Source organism: Corvus cornix, chromosome 1 (assembly GCF_000738735.6).
Source record: "Corvus cornix cornix isolate S_Up_H32 chromosome 1, ASM73873v5, whole genome shotgun sequence".
Taxonomy (NCBI): domain Eukaryota; kingdom Metazoa; phylum Chordata; class Aves; order Passeriformes; family Corvidae; genus Corvus; species Corvus cornix.
In genome coordinates this window covers 33980862-33996469 of record NC_046332.1, presented here as the reverse complement: position 1 = coordinate 33996469, position 15608 = coordinate 33980862, and the positions used below count along the sequence as shown (strand labels likewise).

The 15608-nt window shown below is 39.5% G+C and overlaps 1 protein-coding gene across 21 annotated transcripts in view; it reads right to left on the bottom strand.

The window, feature by feature from the left end:
* Positions 1-15608, bottom strand: part of DLG2 (discs large MAGUK scaffold protein 2) — a 1001253-nt gene that overhangs the window by 603444 nt on the left and 382201 nt on the right. The window lies entirely within an intron of this gene.

Genomic DNA, 15608 nt, shown 5'->3' with positions numbered 1-15608 from the left:
CAAAACTACCATATCTGTAGCTATGCATTCAATAGCATTTTTTACACAATGTTTAATACAAAAGGGAGTTAAAAGCATTTTTACAAAGGCCATATCCATTACGATGCTTATGTAATGCTGATCCTCACCTTTTACTATGTTACTCTAGACTTTTTGTTTCTATTTTTAATAAAGAACGCTAATTTTAAAAAGAATAAAAGTCATAGATGAGTTAGGTGTGAAAGGATATAAAGATCACCTAGTTCCAACACCCCCTTCCACTAGACCAGGTTGCTCAGAACCCCATCCAAACTGGCCCTGAACACTTCCAGGGATGGGGCATCCACAGCTTCTCTGGGCAACCTGTGCCAGTGCCTCACCACTCTCACAGTGAAGAATGTCTTTCTTATATTTACCCTAAACCCGCCCTCTGACAGTTTGAAGCCATTTCCTTTTGTTCTGTCACTACATGGACTTGTAAAATGTCCCTCTCCAGCCTCCTTGTAGACCCCCTTTAGGTATAAACCCACTTCTTTTTATGTATAAAAGGTAACACCTTTTCACTCTCACCTGCAAGATTAAGTCTTTTTTAATAGCAAGCATAAAACACAGCAAGTATAAAACCATTGGGCCAAGTCATTCAGGGAAGTCTCGAAACTCTGTTGCTATAAAGAGTGGCTAATAATAGTCAAAAAGCTCAGGGTGTAACACTTTTCAGTATAAAGTATAGTCTAAGGAAAAGGGACTTCTGGCTCTGCTTAAAAGGATTAATGCTGTCATACAACGATATTTTTAAGAATTGGGACTTATACTGATGTTGTCAGTCTTGAGGTATGCAGCCCCCTTGGAGACACAGGAAAATACTGGGAATGGTTTCAGGCTTAAATGCCCTGAGTCACTGTGTAGGGTGCATTTCCCCCTCAGGGAAGAGGGATGAATGGAGGTCTGAATATTCAGTTGAGCTTACACAGAGAGGATTTTTACATGAAAAACATCCAGAGTAACTTCTTTTACAGTGTAATGGGCAGCCATGGATTCCCTAACATCAGCACCAAGCTACCAGGAATAACGGGGAGGCATTTTATGGCCAAGTCCACTGGAGCTGAGGCACTTTGACCACAGCAAGCTTTTGTGTACATGTAGTTTAGTTTGACTATTTGGTTCTGGAGACTTTTGAGAAGTGTGTAGTACCCTAAACCAGATAGAAGAAATGCACACTGAGTAGTAAGCACTTCCCTGACAGAGGAAACATCAAAAGCAAAAATACAGAGTAAGGAACACCTCTGTTGAGATCATTAACTAAGGAGGAGCCAAGAGTGAGGTTCTATTGCGAAATGGCCTTCCTTCAAGATATGAAGAATTGCTGTGCATAAGGACAAGGGTTATAACTATTGTGCTGTAATCATTGATGATGAGACACCAGCAGAACTGTATCATTTTGGGGCACTTTGTTTTAAGATAAGCACTGAAAAAGCCAAAGAAAATCATAGAAGAGGAAACTCACAACTTAAGGAAGACTGAAAACAGGGTATTACATAGGGATAGTGAGCAGTTGTCTCCAACTGAGAGAGAAAACAGGGAAATCACTCCAAATTTGCTGCTGCGAAAAAAACCCTCAGCTGCTAGGTGCTGAAACACTGAAAGTCTCCAGTCCTTTCCATGTCCTACATGCTTTGACTCCATGAGAGGTTTATTCCCTAGTAATTTCAGCACTTTTAATTTGGAACCAGATGATTAATAGCCAGCTAAAAGCAAAAGGCATATTCCTGTGTGCTAAGTTAAAATAAAGTAAATACATACTTGCTTCCAAGGTAAGATTTTACAAATGCCCCTAGTGGGTGTAGTGGTTGTAGAAATGTAATCCTCTTTGTAAAAGATGTCTTTTGAACAAACTCTACTCAAAGGCAAGTGAGGTAGCATTTAAAACAGCATTCTTCATCAAACCATGAGCTACAAACGTGGCAACCCTAAAGGTGAGACTGAGTTTCCCAAATAGAGCTGTCACATGTCATCAGGTGCATTAAGGTATCCTTCTGTCTCCAGCTGCTCCCTCAAATGGGACTGCGTTTCCCCCTGTCATTTCTGACAGCCATATGCACACCTCAGATCTTACAGGACATCTAAAATAGTGATATGCCTATCTTAGACAACTGAATCCCACCCCAAAAAGTCTCTTTTTATTTTAAGGAAGTCTTTTCTAACAGACATTGTTATTCACACTAGCTATTATTAAATGCAAATATATAGTTATAAAATATAAAATTTGGGGTGCTGTTGCACAGAAAATCTAAATCTCCTACTCTTTAACTAAAAATAATAAAAAAAAAATTTCAAGTTTCTTTGAATGTTATGAACTACCGTAAGTCCAAAAATCCAAAATCCAGGAAAAGTTTTATACAAGACCTAGAGCCAAACAAGTTTCAGAGTTGAAGTACAACAATTTTAGAAGAATTTAAACACTCTTATAGTCTGGAAAGCCTTGTTAATCTGTGTATTAAGGAAGGATCAGTTTATTGCCATGGAAAAAATAGTGCCTATTAAATACTGGGAAGTCCCATGGTCCAGCAAATATTACCTTCATACGAGAACATCATGCAGTGTCATAAAAAAAGTCAGCCACACCAATAGAACTGAGGAAAATAAAGTTTTCTATTTAAAAACGTCTTCAAAAAGAGATCTCATGAAAATCTACATAGTTCCTACTAGTGATATGTAGAGGGCATTGAAGTACTGCTATGCAAAGTAACAGTAATAAAACATGAACATAGGGAGAAGAGATGTGCAAAGAAAATGGTGATGGTGTTTCTAAATAAAGCAATGAAAAATTGTTGCCCTCACAGGAACTTCAATATACTGAACAGTATCTGTGATCACAGTGCTAAACTCAAGTCTGCCCCTCATGCCAGTGATGTAACTACTATAGATGGATTCTGCAGAATTGAGCAGGAGGGGATGAACTTCCATGGTGAATAATTGCTGTGAACTAAAAATTTCATTTATGTCAGACAGTGATGGAAAGGCAAGTTTCAATGAAAAGCTCAAAAATATATAGGAGGCTACATTTTCTTTTAAAATTTGAGTCATTCTTTTTATCAATTTACAACAGAATAATGAACAGCTGATAGCACATTGGAGACAAGTCCAAAAATACTTTTAAAACAGGCTTGTGAATGAAATGAAAATTCAGGAGCAGCAGATGGGTTTAACTGCTGTTAAATGTGGAGTGGTTTCCAAGAACATGTTGTATGTAATAATAAGTAGCCAGAGATATAAAGTTTCCCCAGCAGTTTAAATCCTGAGCATCCAAGCTAAGTGAGGGCTTTCAAGCTTTGGCTCACTGCAACATCCTTACATTTTACCCTTGTCTACAGCAGCAAAAATACTTGTTATTAACAGTGTATGCCAGCAATGAGTGCAATTACAGCAGCACTGAGCACAGTTTCACAGGCAAGCAGGTTTAACATGGGCTTTCTGAAACAAGAATAGTTCTTGGCTCTGTTTGCAGGTTAATCACATTCAGCACCAGGGTATCCATTCTCACAGCAGATAATTATGCCAGTGTACCCAGTGCCTCAGTTTGTGCATACGTTTTACATAATAAACACGTTAGAAATTGCCTCCTCTTCCAATTCTTGATCTGGATGTGGGCACTGGGATGACATACTGCATCTAGGCTTCCTGCAGTCATATCTGACTGCCTCCATGTCTCATGCCCTCTTGGATCTAAGCAACAGTGAAGTCCCAAAGGCCCAGGAAAACAGGCAGCAACTTTCTTGTTTGTACCTAAAACAGTTCTGGCTTCATCTCCTAATCCATCAAAAAGTGGCTTTATTAAGTGACAGCTAGAACTAAGTTAAAGCTTCTACACTTGCTACCATGTATTATTATATTTGACTGACACAAATATTTGTGACATGGAATGAAACTGGAACTTTTAAACTTACAGTGATCCACAGAGGCACAGACAGAGAAGGGTTCAAAAGAATGAGTGCGACTGGCAGAGAATAGAAATTACATCAGGAACAAACCCAGAAAAAAAAAAAAATCACTGCTGCTGTCTCCTGCTAATCCAATTGCTTCTGTAACAACAAAAAGTTTGTGAGGAACTGTGGAAAAGAGCATCACTGGATTCAAGGAAGCCTCTGGAGTTCAGAGCAGACCTACAATATAATATCTGTGTGTTCCTACTTAGATGCACCAAGGATGATTCTAGTTAGCTACTCTGTAATACCAGTATCTGCTTGATACTGTCTTGGATGAACTGGAGGGAAAGGATTACTAGGGGAAAAAATGATAGAAAAGAAAGGTGAGGAACCAAATGAAAGAACTATATCAGACCATAGCAGAGATGTCAGACCTTCATGTGGGTTACCAAGTACAAACTTACTCTGTTGCTAATCTACTACTTTCACTGCTACTCTAGAAAATCATAATTTCTATACTTTCATCACAGAAACCACCTCTTTTTCCAATTAATTCTCTCCATACACACAAACATGGTATAACTATTGAAAAATCACTTCTCTCTAATCCTAGTACTATACTTCATTCATGAAATGGATAAAATTAAATCAGTCCACTGATGCTCATGTGGCATTCAGGGACTACTTGTTTCCGAGGGATCTTCTAAGAGCTTTATTTTTATCCCTTGTCTGGTATCTACTGAGAGGCTTAGAAATGAAATTGCTCCATTGTCTGGGAAATTCAGCCATTAAAGTAACAGTCCCCAAAGCATGCCCTTCATTCCAATCCCAAAATTAATGGTTAGAAAACATCACATGTGTATAAGCTAACATCCTTTTCGTCAGTCTAACAAGTAGCCTTACTAGAGGTTGTTTGGAGATTTCCACAGCCATGGCTTCTGTCCAACACATCTCAACTAAAACATCCTAACTGCTGCTGTCAAATGGATGCAAACACAGTTGTTTTGTGTGCTCACTGTTCAAGCTGCATCCTGTTCTGGTTAGTTGGAACTGCTGGAATTCTGTAGCACTACTGCTTCTGGAGCGGCCGTATCACCCAAAGAAATGGAGGCTGAGGAACATGCTCAAGCCTGGACCCTCATTATCCTCACTGTTAGATGTTACACGTTACATGAAGCCCTGGCTGTTCTGGGTAATTCCAGCTGGTTCCTTCCAGGTCAAAACTGCTCTAGAAGGAGCCAGACTTATGTAGTGTGGACATGAATAAGCACCTTTTGTTCCACAGTATAGACACAGCCACTTTCTACTACCAGAGGTGCCCAATACTGTTACCTGAAATACAAGTACCCAAGAATTCAAATTATGTCCATTACATATTTTTCTTTACACATTTGAAAGTAATAGTAGATTTCAGGGCTGGTTGCTAGCAATGCAAATGTATGTGTTTTCAGATTTCTCTTAATCAGAGCTATCAACAACAACCACTCCACCGGAGTCACACTGGAATTTGAAAGTGGTGACAACGGAGAACCCCTGCTGATTGATTTTGCAATAGTCATTCTGAAGGGCTTTTTTACATTGTTTTGACCAGCCATTTAGACAGGGAATTATGGGGATAAGAGATTACATTATTAGAACTAATATTTATTGAAAAGTACTTAAACACATGCTCAGTAAACTATGGTCTGTTCTCAGCTATTAATCAGCCATTTGTACTATTACCACAAAACTGGATGGTACATATGAGCTCCTATTTCACAGAAGCATTTTCTGATAACAGCCAATCATCAAGCATAAACATATAGATTTGTAGGGTTTTTCCTTGCCCTGAAAATGTAAACAAATAAAGCCCTGGGTTTTTTTCTGGAGAGCCTTTTTTTTTTTCCTAAGAACCAACATGAGCCTCTTTTGCATATTGTATATTCTGCAAGACTTCAATCAGGGATACGGAAGGAAATTCAATGTATTTTGCACCTTCTCTCATGGCCTGCTCACTCTAAATGACCTTCATTTTGATATATTTTTTCTGCAACATTTTGGAGATGATCTTTCTAATGGCCAACTCCTACCTGCTCCAGATATTTTCTTCCAAAATTGGTAATAAGTGTTAAATACATGTCACTGCCAAATGTAGTCATTTTCCGGTGTCTTACCTTGAATCTGCTCTGGCAGCCTCTGTGCATGTCTCCTTCGAGACCAGACTGGTTATTAAATTCCAGTTATTAGGAAACAAATTTAGGCTCAGGACAACTTTTTCTACTAAACCTTTGTCAAATGCATGAATGACTTTGTCTACAAACAGCAGTTCTCTTACAGGTTTATATTCAGTTCGTGAGTCATAGATTTCAACAACAAAAAGGTTTTATTTGTGAAAAAGTGAGGATTTCCCAAAGCAGTGGTTTGTAGCCAGTACTAGCTTAAATTGATTTCCCAGGAACAGGGGCATGAGATATTTGCACACACAATCTAAAGTCTTCTTCTTTATTACAGCCAACTCTTTGGTCCTTATCACCTGTATTGCCAAAGCCATTTTCAGGCTTCACAGAGTAGAATAAGAGGATTGAAAGAAATTTAGCATTTCAATTATGGAGATAATAAGCGAAATAACATCCTCTAATTTTCTCAGCTTCCCAAACTCTGTAGTAAGACTAAAACATTAGTGTCCCTCTGCTGCTCTCCCCTCAAAGAAACCATGTGTGTTGAGTCACAGGTGCCAACATGGATCAACATGATGAAGTACCAGTACCCCCAAAAACCAAATATATCATATAACAGAACTTAGTTCAGTTTTGACCCAGCAGCCCACTTTGTTCCACAGAGCATCTGTTCATGGCTTTCTAACCTTTCTTGGTCCTCCTGCCCATGAGGATATCACAGATGTGCTTCCTGGTGAAAGATTTTGGTTCTCCAGCACATCTCAAATGATAATAGCAAGAAAAAAAAATATCTTCCAGAGGTGGAAAAATCATTAATGTACTGTACTGTATCTATTGATATATCAAACTCATAAAATTTATCTGGTATAAATTTTGACAGAAATATGATTCCCTTCTTTTTGTTCTTACCAAAGCTAATAACTGTGCTTGCTCTGACAGTCCTTAGGGAAGGGATAATTTACTAAAAGGGAGACTGGTTGGTCTCCACATGCTTCTGGAGACTATAACCATGCTCATCAGCTGAGATGATGGTATTTATGCCATTTTAGCACCAGAGAGACCTGTCTGGCCCTCAGCTGCCACTGGAGAAAGTCATGGGTTTCTCATAGGTGTGGTGACATATCAACCACAGACATATTGGGGGATGTCTCAGATGACATTTAAAATGCTGATAAATGTCTGTGTCTTGGCAGGTTTATTATCCCTGGAGGATATTTTTCCAACCTCCACTCTGCTTCCTTCATTTTTAGGGGTCTTCTTGATGAGAAAAAGGCTCTCCCGTATTTTCCGCTAGTAAAAGAAAGAATTTTTCCTTAGTACCATTACAAATGTCTTCCAATGAGCTGATCATCCCGTTAGTTCAATACTTCTTTAGTGTGGGCATTCCTAAGCAAACTCTACTCTTCACAGACCCCTCTCCCCATCTAGCTTTTGTGCCCATGCCTCTATAACTGCAGTAAGTGCAGCACTGAATTCTTTAACTACCAGTAAAAAATTTACTATCCAGTATTCAAGGTTAGCAGTGAAAACAACTATTTCTGGCTACATAATAGTGTGTGCCATGTCCAACTTCATACCTGTCCCATTTACTTCCAGTTTAATAGTGTATTTATCTCCAAATGAACTGCTGCTCATTGCTCCCGAGAGGATTAATCTGAGCAACACACATTTTGGCTCTTGCCAAGTTTCATAAAGCGATATAATCCATCCTCCTTCTCACATCTTTCCTTTAGTGACACCCAGTGGGTTGGCTGCTGTTAACTAACTCTGCTCCTCAAACTCCACATGCTTTTTGCTGCAGTCAGAGTTGTAATGCCATACACAGCTCTCTTCTCCTACAGTGTTAAGGATCTCAATCAGGACATAATTGTCCACCCACTACTCTGAGTCTGAACTTGGTCCTTTCTTTTGTTTATCAAATTCTTACATCTTTCCTTTCAGAACTCTTAGTGATGTTCCTGCGCTTTGTTTACCCTCCCAGTCACAAGAGTGGTGTTGGGATGTGACTTCGGCATGCTCAATCCCTCCTCCACTATTTTGTGCCACAGAAAAGCTAAGCAGGCTTGATGTGCTCTTGGAAGAGCTCCAGCTGAATGACTGGCAGAAAAACGCGGGGTGTGCGTAACACAGAACACTGAGTCAGCGCGTTTGTGGCGCACACCGAGCATCGGCCCCGTGGGGGGCACAGCAGAGCACACTCACATCTCAGTGTGCATGGAACCAGCGGGATCCCTCACCAGAGACTCAGCCCCCAGAAATGCCACGCACAGCTTCCACTGACTTTTGTATCTCTGACTAAAGCCACTATTCATATTCCATGCTTATGGGGCAGAGAGCATTCCACATCCTTCTTTGCTTCAGTTTTATATAGTCCTTTTGGCTGAGGCAACAAAAACTATCAAAGAGATCGAGGATTTCAACCCAGCAATTGTTAGAAAAGGATCTGCATTTTGCTGGCATTCACAGCTTGCAAAACTAGAGTGGTGTCACTTTTGTTACCCTCCACCTTCCTGGAGAATTCTAGCCTTGGTGAGACTGGCTTTGAAGTGTTTCACTCTCCTCCTCCGTGTATTTTCTCTGCTCCTTTTAACTCCTTCTCTGAATCCTGTTCAGCAATCCCTTTGTTCTGACAGCACTTGCAAGAGAGCTTTTTTATGCCTGGTTTCATCTAGCTGGGAATAACCACAGAAATCTGATGTCGCCTCCCCTGACCCAGAGACTGTGTCTTGCTGACATGAGCACAGAGGTATCCACTGGTTATATCAGAGATGACTAATCTTAAAAAGGTTTGTCATTAGGCTTATTGCACATATATCCCACCTGATTTTAAGGTTTAATTTCAAACCTGTATTCTTAAAAAATACAGAAAATGTAACTACAAACAAAAGAAAAGTAATTGTGATTAAAGGCATTTGGGGATTATAATTGTGCAGTATTTTCCAGTGCCTTCAGGGGCATAAATATACATTTTTGCTTTTGTGCTATATCCAAGGAAATAAAATATACCAGTTCAGAAATGTGTTGGCAGGAAGTCTCTACGCTGTTCAATTTTGGCAGGATGCTAAGTATTAGATGCTAAATATTATTTAACCTCATGATTCAGAGGAAAACAATGTGTACTTAAAGCACAGAAATAATTGCTCTACTTCAGTATGTCCAGCTTTCTTATATTTAAAGGAAATTCACCATCTGAAGACATTTCCAAATTGAATTGTTCTAACATTTAATCCCACACTGCCAATGACAACAGGATAGAATTATTCTGAGGTTTTTTTCTTAATATTTCTCAGTTCTCTTTAGATGAATTCTTAGTGAGTTAATACTTACATCTGCTTTATATACTTACAGCTCTTCAACACAGTGAATGCCAGTTTCTGTCCTCAGGTTTATATCTTGGGGACTTTAGAAACCTGCAAATCTTTCTATTGTTCTGTGTGTCTGCTCAGAATATGTTTGTACACACATTATGCTTATGCTATGTATGTGTAATGTCTCTTTTGACTTTACACAGCAGCTGAGCAAGAATATGGTCATATTCAGTAGATGCAAGGAAATGTTCTTCCTGTAAAGTATTAATCCTCTTTCTGAGCCACCACCCTGAAGAATTATGTCACAGAAAATAGAGTTAAAGGCAACCACCGGGAAAAAAAAAATAGGCTGTAGTTTTGAAAAGTACTTTACATAATACTTGTTAAAGCTCACTACATGCCATTGATGGAATCACACGATAGCCATAAAAATGAATAGTACCCTTTAATGCCTTCACCATCTAGACATGTTTCACAAGGGTGTAATACGTGGTGGGGATTTTTAATCACAAAACTTTCCCTTATTCACTCTGTCTGTGCAAAACAGCTGAAATTTGAAATTTCTTACAGCTGTTGGTCTCGGTCTCCACATCAGCAGCTAACACCCCCCTCCCCTGATCATCGGGCCCCCTTGCTCTGTAAGAGAACAACGGCTGATGGGGACATTTTTGAAAAAGTGAACATGGGTGAAGTGGGAGAAGGAAATGAAGAGACTAAGGGAGTGTTTCATGGGAATGCCTGCTGGATATATCATTCCTTTAGGTGATATCGTAGGGTATCATCTGACAGTTACTCCAGGTCAGGATATCATGGGAACTGTTCCGCTACATCACCAGACTCCTGCACCCTCCATAATCCTTGATAGACAGGCAAAGAGTGTCTAACCTTCTTGAAAGAAACTTTATGGGTGAAATTAGCCCTGCAGTGTTAAGTTTTAGTATCAGAGTGCAATGTGTAACCAAATGTTTGATACTAGTGAGGTCTCTGGAAAGAAATGGATGCCAATTTCATCTTAGCTCTTGAGATTCGTGGCTGCAGGGTCTCTGTCACAATCACAGCTAAATTTGAACAGTGATATATCAGATTTATGACAAGGTTTGGATGGTTCAGGCATTATGTTTTAGCAGGAATACTTATCAGACTGGACACAAATTAAAAATCTCCTCTACGTTTTAATACTTGGCTAGAGAAATGGAAAAAATAAATTACTTTTAAAGATGATATTTCTGGTCTGATTAACATCTTCCTGACCAGCAAGTCCTAAAACACTCTGACCATGATAATGCATGTTCGTATTTTACACCAACATACACACACTGCACACAGGAGACAGAGTTAAGGTTGCCATGGGAACTTTACCTCCAGATTTTTTGGGTTTGTATAATTAAAATAACACAAGTACAGTGTTGTAATAATTTAGTTTTACCTTGTAATTAATTATGTTCACATTTTCTTTGGGTGGGAACTCTGTTTATCTGATGGGTACAGCCCAATATGATAACTTTATTCAACATTTCCAAAAGTTGGTTTTCTAAGTAGGGGATATTTTAAACTTGAGTCACTGTGCAGAAATGACCACAGTGCAGTACAGAAAGCACTGCATCAGTGTTAAACCAGGTGGTTCAGCTGCTGGTAAGGCAACATCCATGGCAGCAATGAACTTAGCACAAGCTCTGCCATTGCCCTGCAGGCTGTGCCAGCCCTGGCATAGGCTGATGCTGAGGTGTGGAGAGATGCAGAACACTTCTGGGACCTGATTCCTCCCCTCCAACAGTAGCCATTACCCCACACGTATTTAATCCACCATGGGGAGCACCAGCAGTCCCCAGCCTTGCTCACCAGGGTTGCCCTCAACTCACTGATTCTTGCTTCATTTCTTCTTCTCCTATGCTCTTTCAGGTCAAGTCCCAACTTCTCCTGGGTGTTCAGAAAACTTGAGTTAGCTCTGAGCATAGGAATACAGACTCCTCACTCTAAACTTAGGCTCTGGGTTTTCAGAAGAGCTGACCTACAAACCTCATTGATGTTAACAATTGAAAGTGTGCAGCAAACAGCCTTCCTCAACAAGTCATCCAGATGAGGGCTTTTGTGTCTTACAGAAGTTGCATGAAGATATCAGAAAAGAAGAATGGTCCTTGGAGCCCTTTGCCTGTTCAGTAAAGGGACACTCAGCCTTTTGCACTATCAACCTTTAGAGCAAGACATGCTATTTAAATAAGCAGCAGCCTTTCCTCCCCATTTGAACATGCTGCTTCCTCAAGAGACCCGGACCTTGCCATAGGCTGTTTGCAAAGCAGAGGATACTCACACCGAGCATGGAGAGATCCTTACTGATCTAATTGCAGTCATGGGCCACTGCTGACCCCAAGAACATGAGCTTCAAAGCCTGCATTTGATATACATGTACAGATACTGCTGTCAGTGCCACAGATGTGGAAAATGAGCTGTCTGAAGAGCCAGATGGTTTAGTCAAGGGGAAAAGAACTAAAACCACTCAAGATTTTGCATTGTAATGAAATGAGACCTTACCATATATATGTCCGTCTTGAGGAAGGAGTTTAGTTAAAATATTCAGTGTAAGTCTCGTCCCTAAAGGAATAGCACTTAATACATGTTAAAATATAATTGTATAATTGGAACTCAAGTGTTTGGGTTATGTAAAAGGTGCTGTAGGCGTATCAGCTTAGACAGAGGTAATTAGATCTTGTATATTAACATTTTTCCCTTAAAGGGATAATCAGCAATAGTTTTAGTAGTGGAGATGCTCAAGCCTAGAAGCTTGGATGGAAAAAGGTGCCTTATTTGGCCCTATGTTTGCTTTGTTCCTACCTCTGCCACTAACTAGACTGAAAGAATATTTCTGCAGTAGATTACTTGCTTAATATAATCCCCTCTGGGTGCCCACACAATGGCAATACTGACACTGCTTTTGGCAAAATCAGCACAAAACTGGATCACCTGCAATCATCAATCATGGTGCTGAAAATAGGACTAGGTAGTGGTGTTAAATAATGCAATACCTGGCCTGTATATTTAGTAATGGGTCGTGCACTGAAGCCACAGAAGAAGCCTGTGGCAGGGCCAGGAACAGAAGAAATCAGAGCTCTCCTGTCTCCTTGAGGCAAGGATTAACACTTTACACAGATACGAGTAAACAGCCACACACCACTGCTTAGCTCAGTCAACCTGAAGGATACAATAACAACAAATATGGTTTTACTCACAGTAAGGTGAATGACAATCAATGGCACTACAGCTTTTGAGCATCCAATTGAAGCCCTTGAAAAATCAAGTGGGTGCACGGGAAGAAAGGCTACTATTCCATCATAGGATGAAGACAGGAGAATATTACGGATTTCTTGGGAGTTTCAAATACATTGTAAAGTTTTCTAGAGAAAAGGAGCTTTCTATTTTGAAAACAGAACACGGCATCTTTAGAAAGTGGAACAGCAGAGCACAAATAAAAGATGGTTTTGGTTTTTAGAAGTTTTCTTTTCAAGATAAAAGGAGAAATGTACAGTTCCTCAAGCCAGAAAAACAAAACACAGCCAAACAAACCACCCACATACAAGGACTACTCCAGGTATTTTCTCATTTCATTGCTGCTCTCCTTGTCTTTCATATACAAGAAAAACATTCCGGGAAAGAAATTCCAGGAAGAAATCCAGACTTTAAGCTTCTCATCGAGAAGTTCATACTAAACTTTGGAATCCAACAAAAATCTCAACTGAAATCAAGAGAAGGTTAATCCAAACTAGAAATATTTCCTCCGTTTCATATTTCTCCCTTCATGCCTGCTGAAGACCTCCCTATCTCTACTCTGTGCTACTCACATAAGGCTTTCTAAAGAGTTTGAGAACAGTACAGATATCTTGTTTCTAGGTAAGTCAAAGCCTCTCTTGGTACCTGAAGGGGAATCCCTACTTTTTGGCTTTGTTCCTAAAGTCTCAAAAGATCAGGACTTGTGGATTGAAATATCTGGGTGGCCTAAACAGAGATCTCTCTTCAGTATTTATCTGCATTGATATAAGAGGCAAGAAGAAGGAAAGAATTGTCACCAAGACCCATAGGACAAGCTCCCTTGTCTTCCCTTTTTTTGACCCACACCATGTATATGACAGAGATGGACAGCCTATTTCCAGAGGCATTCCCAGCACAAATATCAAGAAACTCAATATAATTTTTTTCCCTAAGGCTAGTGACTAGAAGTTCTCAATACACTTAATAAAGTATTTTCTTAAATGCAGATATTTAGAACAAAAAAATATATAGCAACAGTTGCAGAGCTCCTTAAAAATAATTCAGAGCCTTTTTGACTCGCCTGTTTTACAAAGTGCATCTGTCCTAAAACGTGTTTTCCATTGTGGGATTGCACCTGAACCTGATCTTTGTAGACTGTGCAGCCGCGCACGGCAGTGCACTTCGGAGCAGGGGAAAGCAGCAAGTCCACGTGTCTCTAAGCAGTCTGCACCCTCCTTTTAGGGCTCAAGTGGTAGCTCAGAGAAAGCTGCTAAATGGTTGTTTGTATCATCTCTGCAGGCAAGCAGAGTAGAGTATCTACAGCCAAAGAAGAGACGAAAGCAGCTGTAGCTGATAGCAAACACTGCCAGAAGGTCACCACTACCTGGAGAGTGGTTGTTTCCAACCCAAAAGCTTTTGAGCTCAGGCGTCTCTGCTCATATTTAGAGCGTTTAATTATAACTTATATTTTTAGCGTTAGTGAAAACACATTGAAAAAAATAAAGTGCTTTTCTCCTCTTTTGTGATCTCGCCTGTTAAACCATAAATATGAACCTATAAGGTCTTTCTGTTTTGGGAATGGTACCACAACTATAAGTATCATTATATAATCATGTGTTGAACTCAGAATTATTCTACTTGCACACCATAGGTTCAAGTACACTATTAAAAAGGGGCGAAATTCACTTCATTTTCCAAACTTCATACAGAGAAAATGTAACTTGAAGAGTTACAAGTTCAAAAAATGTTCAGCTCTTTCCAGTTTTCAGCACCTTCTCTTTTGTCCTGCTACAGCTTCATTATTTTTTTATTCTTTGTAGTACACAGCATTCTTTTTGAATGAAAAGAAACCCTTCCACATTAGTCACAACAGGAAAACGAATTTTGCTTTGCAGCTGGTGAAGGAAGATTATCAGAACTTTTATTCACATGCAGAAGATAACAATATAATAGCTAAGGAATGCTGACAAAATGCTGTGTTTACTCTAATTTATCAGCTTTGCAAGCCTTGACTTGTTCTCAGAAAAGCTACCTAACGCATGACTGCATTATTCCTCTTTGATAAATTTTGTGCCCTAAATTCAAGTAAAATCCAGCAGATTCCAGGGGACCACACATAGTGTTATACTCAGTACTTATTTGATGCTTTGTGGAGCTATTTAATGATAGGAAAAGCAAGAGAACACAGTTTTCCAGGGCCTTGTACCCCTTAAAAAGGCAGCAATATGTTCAGACCAAACGAACAAATTTCTTTAGATACCAAGTCTGACTGAGGTCTGAGAAAAGCCTCTCAATAAAAAGCCCTAAACCTAATTTCTGCAGCTAAACTCCACCAAGGAATAGTGTCTTGTTCTGCCTTGGTCTTTAAGTCAGTCATTTGCAAGGTTTAACCAAATCTGGAATTCCTAACATGGAGGTGTTTCACTACAATGCGATATCAGTCTTAGTTTGGGTCTCTGCATCAGCTTCTCACCATCTAACTAGAGGAATAAACTATGCAGGAAAATCAAAGCAGAATCTGCTCCCTTTCCTTTTCTTGCCTTATTTTAATTTTGGTTGCAATTAATTCAAGGAGTTAAAGCCTTCTTAATAAAGAAATGCTTAAAATACATTAGCTAGATTTAACTTATTAGAGTTTTGACAACAAGTCATGTTATTATTTACTGTAGCATTCAAAGACCTGTTTGACTTCTCACTCTTGCATAAGAACTTTCAGGGATGTGACAACGTGCATTTTCTATACAAGGCAAATAGACCTCTGCATCACAAACATTTTTGACACTTTCAAATGCAGTTTACAGCCTTAAACAGACATTCTGCTTCTCCCACCCACCCATCATCACATCCAAGGCCTACAGTTACCAAAGATTCAGAATTAAGAGTGGGAGTATTACTAATCTACCAGGTAAGTGCAGAGTTTAGAGACCCGTTTGTGTGTATGTCCATATATGTGACAGGGTATGGACACATATCCCTATTCCCGTCTGCTGCTCTCACCAGAA